Genomic DNA, 8,415 nt, shown 5'->3' with positions numbered 1-8,415 from the left:
TTCCCAAGACTTCCATGTAGTTTTCCATGTTATGGGCCAGAACTCTGTCCTTGAAATGAGAATTCTTACAAGGTATTAAGTCAGTGGAATTGATAACACAATGGTTATCTAGTTTAGCATGGTGATTAAAAGTTCTCTAGTTCAGTACATGAACTTAGTACTCAATATAGTTCTACAAGATTGATACTTATTCTACAAGATTCACACCTATGATAATGTAATTATAATAGAGCATATAATTTGGGCCAAATTCAGCCAGACAGATTCATTCCATGTCACACCACCGTGGTAGTGGCAGGCTCTCCTCCTTGGCTTCTCCACTGAAACCAAGATTTCAGAAGGCCTCAAGAAAGCTAGCCCAAGCCCCAGAAAGCCAGTTTAAAGGAAACTAGATTGTGAAGGAGATAATAAACGATTTGGACTTTGATACTTGACTATTCTTGTGTTGTTTACTCTACTGAAACGAAAGCTGGTCCCAAGGCCTCCAGAAAACCAACCAGATCATTATATTTCTGCTAGATGGTTTCTACAAGGTCAGCGTAGCTCAAAGCTGCCCACTTCAGGATTCCATTAGAAAGGAACATCCCAACCAACAAAGGGTGTTTCTTACCTTTGTTTAATATATTGACTTGCGTGGTATGCCAGCTGGCTCCTGATCATTAAGATTCTTCAGGTTTCTTGAAGAATCATGGTTTGAAGTCATAAGTTCGAAGGGAATGGGGTTCAACCTCCAGGACTGTTGGAATCAATGGAAGCACTCTTTCCCAAGGGGTCTTAACTTGCTCTGTGCAAGGTCTGCAAGTCAAGCCCCACGTTGGGCACCAAAATTGTTAGAAATAACACTCTTGACACTGAAAGCCAGATATTAAGGAAAATTTATTAAAGAAGAATCTTAAGGAATAGTCTTAATATTTCTAGCCAGAATCCAGCCCCATTCCTCTTCAGAAAGAGGGAGCACTGAGTACCGAAATAGAGGAATCTTTATACTCGCTGGTGTGATGCAGCTTCTCCTTTTAGAGAGTGGATTGGTCCATTTTATCCAGGTTACACTCTTTCTAGATACACTCACTATATGTTTCCCCTTAAAATGTATAAATCACAGCCCCCCTCTCATCACACATCCTATGTTCAAAAATGGAGGGAAACTCCTCTGGGATATGTTGTTTAATATGCAATCAGCCTATTAAGCAGGCACAGTAGTGATTTGCTCAAGTTAGGTCATTGACCCCAACTAGTTTGGTCTGGAAGGTCTATTATCTTAAGTTTGTGGTTTTGAGAAAACCACAAGAGTCTTTGGATTGGCTGAATCCACCTATGTCTTCCTAGCCCCCAATTCCTTGTTTGTTCAAGATGTCTATTAATAATTTAATTGTTTTGTGAATCCTAACCTTCCTTAAGCTCTCACATTCTGAAAACTTATTCAGTGGTACTCACTATCCCACCCTCCCTCAAAGCTTGCAACACTGTGGAAACCCAACTTTTCACCATTTCTCACACTCAAGAACATTTCATCTTTAAAACAACATAAATTATTTTGCCCTAACATAGCTTTAAATGACTTCAGTCTGTTCAGGAAATACAATGGTAATATTAATTTATACAACTTTTTTCTTAATCAAGGATAATATCCTTTTGCAGAGCTATAAGCAAACATGAAAATGAAAACTCTCAAATGATAAAACATTTGCTTTAGAAAAAAGATTCCAAACTTACAAAAATATTCAGTATATCTCACAAATTATTTGATGTGTGCTTTGATTTATCAAATATATTCAGTCCACTGAAGGCAGAACACATTTATTTTATATAATGGGAAATATTTGTATCTTAAATAAACATTGTTTTCCTATTTTTATTCACTTATTTATTTATTTTTGCTGTTGTTGTAGGCAGTAAGTCCAATCAATTTACAATAAACATCTTAAAACAGAAAAGATTCAAAGTCAACTTGGTTTTGAATCTGAGTTCCAGTAATTACTATCTAGGAGACTATGTCATTTCACAATATGGAGAATTGATTTCCTTATCTTCAAATTGATAAGACAGGACTAGATGAATGTAAACAACCATTCAAGCTCTCAATCTATGATCCTATGTTCTTTTAGTAGAAGTGACATCCTTTAAAACTTAACTTTAGATCTAGGGCTCTATGTGCTTCCTCTAAAAGTAAAACAATTTCTGTCAATTAGATTCATGATTAGGTACTATGACTTGAAATAACAAATTAATTCTTTTAAACTACACAAAGAACTTTTCTAGACCTTCTGACTGTCATCATACAGGTTTGGGATACAATAATGAGTGTTCCAAATTATGATTCTGAGGAAATAAATAGCTGAAAGTGCTTTCTGAATCATCAGAAATTAAATTACGTTACATGTATTTTAATCTTGAGTAAATTTGTTTTCATTTCATATGTATATTTCAATTTTTAAAGCTTATTTTAAAAAAATAACCCAAGGTCAGCATATGTGAATTTTATATTAATAAATATTAATTTAACTAGGATGTTATTATGAAATTTTGCTGGATATGATATTTTTGGCTACAGGCCTAGTTCTTTTAATTGTTGGTAGATAGGTCTCTTATTGTAGCTGTTGTTAAGCCTTGTACAACTCTAAATGTTGCTCCGGTGTATTTGCATTGTTTATTCTTTCCTGAAATTTTTTTCTCTGATCTGGAGTTTTTGAAATTTGGCAATTATGTTCTTTGTGTTTTTCACAAAGGATTTCTTTGAGGTGGTGATTGGTGGATTTTTTCTGTTTCTACTTTTCCCTTATGTTCTATCACTCTAGAAAAATTTCTTGGATTATTTCATGCATTTTTGTGTGAAGGTTTTCTTTTTGGTCACAATATACTGGCAGTCTAATTATTCTTATTTTGTCTTCTTGATCTAATGTTCAAATCTGTCATTTTTCTTATAAAATGTTTCACCTTTGATTCCATTTTCTCATTTTTTTAATAGTCTGTTTTGTTATTTCATGTTCTCCATAGCTTCATTGGCTTCCCCTTGCCGAATTCTAATTTTCAAAGAATTATTTTCATTTTTGAGATTATACCTCTTTTTCTAGTTGGCTATCTTTCTTTTTTGATAAACTTCTTGTTTTTCTAGGATGTTTTTCTTTTATCTTTTCCTCAATATCACTTATTTGATTTTTAAATTCTTTTTTGAATTCTTCTATAAATTCCTTTTGGGCAGGGAGTCATTTCACATTACTCTTTATGATAAAAGTTGTGTTTTTTTATTTTTTTATTAAAATGTCCTCCTCTGAGGATAGACCCTGGTCTTCCCTGTTCTCATAAAATGTTTCAATGGTAGGGGTCATTCCTCTTTGCTAATCCATTTTTTAAAATAATAGGTATTAGTGTAAACACCTTTAATAGATGGGGTTCATATAATTCTCTCTATGACTCTCTGAAATCATCATGATGATCATTTCTTATGGAACAATAATATTCTATAACATTCATATACCATAACTTATTCAACCATTTTTCAACTGATGGGTTTTCACTTTCTTGCCATTCCAAAAAGGGTTACCACAAAGACTTTTGCACATGTGGGTCCCTTTCCCTTTTTCATGATCTTTTTGAAATATAAGTCCAGTAGAAACACTGCTGGTTCAAAGGAAAGGGTATACACATTTGGATAACCTTTGGACATAGTTCCAAATTGCTCTCCAGAATGGTTGGATCAGTTCACAACTTCACCAATAATGTATGTGTCCTAGGTTTCCCTATTCCCCTCCAATATTTACCAATATCTTTTCCTGTCATCTTAGGCAATCTGAGAGGTGTATAATGATACCTCAGAGTGCCTTAATTTTCATTTTTCTGATCAATAGTTATGAAAGCACATTTTCAATGTCTACAATTGGTTTCAGTTTCTTCATTTGAAAACTATCTGTTCATATCCTTTGACCATTTATTAATTGGAGAATGGCTTGAATTTTTACAAATTTGAGTCAGTTCTCTATATATTTTAGAAATGAGGCCTTTTTCAGAATTCTTGAATAGAAAAGCTTTCTCCAGTTTATTGTTTCCCTTATAATTTTGTCTGCATTGATTTTGTTCGTACAAAACCTTCTTAACTTTATATAATCAAAATTATCCATTTTGCATTCAAAAACTGTACTCAAGTTCTTCTTTTGCCACAAATTCCTTCCTTCTCCATGGATCTACAAGGTAAACTAACTTTTGTTCTTCTAAATTTGCATATAATATCACTCTTTATGTCTAAATCATGAACCCATTATGACCTTAATTTGGTATATGGTGTTAGGTGTGGGTCAATGCCTAGCTTCTGCCACACTAATTTCCAATTTTCCCAGCAGTTTTTTGTCAAATAGTGAGTTCTTATTCCAAAAGCTGGGGACTTTGGGTTTGTCAAATATGAGATTATTATAGTCATTGCAATTGTCTCCTAAGAAGCTAATCTATTCAACTGATCAACTACTCTTTTTCTTAGCAATACCAAATGGTTATGATGACCACTGCTTTATAATATAGTTTAAAGTCTGGCACAGCTATGCCACTTTCATTTGTATTTTTCCCATTAATTCCCTTGAGATTCTTGACCTTTTGTTCTTCCAGATGAACTTTGTTATTATTTTTTCTAGATCTATAAAATAATTTCTTGTGATTTTGATTGGTAGAAGATTAAATAGGTAGTATTGTCATTTTTATAATATTTGTTCAGCCTACTCAAGAGCACTTGATATTTTTCCAGTTGTTTAGATCTGACTTTATTTGTGTAGAAAGCGTTTTGTAGTTGTGTTCATAAAGTTCCTGACATTGCTTCGTGCAAGTAGACTCCCAAATATTTTATATTATCTATAGTTATTTTAAGTGGAATTTTTCTTTGTATCTCTTGCTGGTGGACTTTTTTGGTAACATATAAAAATGATGATGATTTCTATGGATTTATTTTGTATACTGCAACTTTGCTTAAATTGTGAATTGTTTTTAGTAGTGTTTTAGTTGATTCTGTAGAATTCTCTAAGTATACCACCATGTCATCTGTAAAGAGTGATAATTAAATTCCTTTAATCTCTTTTTCTTCTCTTATTGCCAAAGCTAACATGTCTAATACAATATTGAATAATGATAGTAGGCAAACTTTTTTCATTTCTGATCTTCCTGGGAATGGTTCTAGCTTGTCCTCATAACATATGATGCTTGCTGATGTTTTTAATTGGATATTACTAGATCATTTTAATGAAAAATCCATTTATTTCTATACTCTTTAGTGTTTTTAATAGGAATGGGTGTTGGATTTTATCAAATTTATTTTTCTGCATCTATTGAGATAATCATATAGTTTTTGTTTGGTTATTGATATAATGAATTATGCTAATAGTTTTCCTAATATTAAACAAGCCCTGAATTCCAGGTATAAATCCTATTTGGTCATGGTGTATTATCCTGGGGATGACTTGTAATCTCTTTGCTAATACTTAATTTAAGATTTTTGCATCAATATGCATTAGGAAAATTTATCTATTATTTTCATTCTCTGTATTCTCCCTACTCGGTTTCAGTATCAGCACCATACCTGTGTCATAAAAGGAATTTGCTAGGACTCCTTCTTTCCTTATTCTATCAAATTGTTGCATAGTATTGAAATTTATCATTCTTTAAATGTTTGGTAGAATTCACATGTAAATCCATCTGCATTTTTTTCTTAGGGAGTTGATTAATTGCTTGTTCCATTTCTTTTTTCTAAAATAAGTCGACTTAAGTAATTTATTTCCTCCTGCTTATCTGGGCAATAGTTCATCATTTCTTATAGCACACTAGTATTCAATAAAAAATATATACCACAAAGCATTAAGTATTCCTCAATTGATGGTAATCCCCTAAATTTCCATTTCTTTGCTTCAGAAAAGAACCACTATAAATATTTTTTGTGTTCACATAGGTCCTTTTCTTTCTTTCTTTCTTTCTTTTTAAATCTCTTTTTGGATACAGACCCAATAGTGGTATTGCTAGGTTGAAGGTTATGAATAGTTTTATAGCCATTTGGGCATAGTTCCAAGTTGTTCTACAGATTGTTTGAAGCAGTTCATAACTCTAACAATACTGCATTAATGTGTCATTTCCCCCACACTCCCTCCAATATTTGTCATTTTTCCTTTTCTGGCCTATTAGTTAAGCTAATAGCTATGTGGTAGTGTTTCAGAATTGTTAAAATTTCTCCAATCAACAAATAGTTAGAGCATTACAATTACTCTTCCTAACTGTATTTCCTCCTTGTTTATTTTATTCTCTTTCTTCTGTTACCCTCTTTCCTCAAAAAAAAAGTTTTTCTTCTGAGTTCCCCCTCCTTCAATCTGCCCTCACGTCTATCTCCCTTGCCCATTTCTTATCCTCTTCTCTTACTATCCTGTAGGCTAAGATAATTTTCTATATCTAACTGAGTGTCTATGTTATTCCCTCTCTGAGTCAGTTCTGATGAGAGTAAAATTCATTCACACCTCTTCACCTTCAGTTTCCCTTTTTTCCCTCCACTGTACAAATCTTTTCTTGTCTCTTTTATGTGTCATAATTTACCCCATTCGTCCTCCCAGTACATTACTCTCACCAATTAATTCTATTTTTTTAGGTATCCCTTCACATCCAAAGAACACCCATGCTTTATGTCTACATATAGTTCTGATTACTCTAGTAATAAGAGAATTCTTATGAATGACAACTATCTTCTATCTAGGCTGTCTAAGACAGCTAAAATCTGGGCTATTTCTCTAATCATAGATTTCAGACAGTCCACTAATTTTAAAATTACCTCTCCTGGATCTATTTTTCAAGTCAATTATTTTTCCAATGAGATATGTTTTCAATTTTTACATTTACATTTAATTTCAACATTATCTTCATTTTTTTATTGTTTTAGCTTTGTTTTTTTTTCATTTCTTTGAAAGTTATTAACCTCTATTTGCTGAATTCTAATTTTTAAGGAACTATTTTCTTCAGTGAGTTTTTGTACTTCATTTTCCATCTGTCCAATAATATTATAAAGGAGTTGTTTTCTTTTTTAAAATAAAACTTTTTTTTATTTTCAAAATATATGCATGGACAATTTTTCAGCATTGGCCCTTGCAAAACCTTGTGCTCCAAATTTCCTCATTTGTCTCCATCCCCTCTCCTAGAAGGTATGCCATCTAATATATGTTAACCATGTGTAATTCTTTTATACATATTTCCATAATTATTGAGCTGCACATGAAAAATCAGGTCAAAAAGGGGAAAAATGAGAAAGAAAATGAAATGTAAGCAAACAACAACAAAACTATGCTATGATTCACACTCAGTTCTCATAGTCTTCTCTCTAGGTGTAAATGGCTTTCTTCATCACAAGGCCATTGGAACAGGCCTGACTTATCTCAATGTTCAATAGATCTAGGTCCATCAGAATCAATCATCAACAAATCTTGTTTCCATGTACAATGATTTCATGATTATGCTCACTTCACTTAGCATCAATTTATGTAAGTGACTCCAGCCCTCTTCAAAATCATCCTGTTGATCGTTTCTTATAGAAAAATAATATTTCATAACATTCATATACCAAAACTTATTCAGTCATTCTCCAATTGATAGGCATGCACTCAATTTCCAGGTTTTTGTCGTCACACAAAGGGCTGACACAAGCATTTTTGCACAAATGGGGCTCTTTCCCTCCTTTATGATCTCTTTGGAATACAAGCCCAGTAATGACACTGCTTGATTAAAAGATATGAACAGTTTGATAGACTCTTGGGCATAGTTCCAAATTGCTTTCCAGAATGATTGAATCAGTTCACAACTCCACCAACAATGCATTAGTGTCCCACTTTTCGCACATTCTCTCTAACAGTTATCATTATCTTTTCCAGTCACCTTAGACAATTTGAGAGGTACATAGTAGTATCTCAGAGATGTCTTAATTTGCATTTCTCTGATCAATAGTGATTTAGAGCATAACGGAGTTGTTTTCTTCAAGGGATTTCTCCCCCCACAATGTGACTAATTCATCTTTTTCAAGGATTCTTCTCCTCATTAGTTTTTTGTATTTCCTTTGCTATTTGGCCTAATCTTTTTGTTTAATTATTTTCTTCACTTTGTTTTTGTTTTTCCTTTACCAAGTGTTGATTTGTTTTTCATGATTTTCTTGCATCATTCTCATTTTTCTTCCCAATTTTTCCTCTACTCTCTGACTTGATTTAAGATCATTTTTGAGTTCTTTCATGGCCTGAGACAAATTCACATTTTCTTGACAACTGTGGATACAAAAGTTTTGACTTTATTATTTTATGATTGTGTGTTTTTGTTTCTGGATTTTGAGCTTGCATGGTTATTAATATAGTACTTCAATCAGCAGAAACAAAAAATTTGACTGGGAGAAAGAGACACCAAGGAAAAACCCCATAGGTTTGG

The sequence above is a fragment of the Sarcophilus harrisii genome, chromosome 1 (genome assembly GCF_902635505.1).
Source record: "Sarcophilus harrisii chromosome 1, mSarHar1.11, whole genome shotgun sequence".
Lineage (NCBI taxonomy): Eukaryota > Metazoa > Chordata > Mammalia > Dasyuromorphia > Dasyuridae > Sarcophilus > Sarcophilus harrisii.
The sequence above is the reverse complement of the archived record's forward strand: the minus strand, read 5'-3'. Positions refer to the sequence as shown.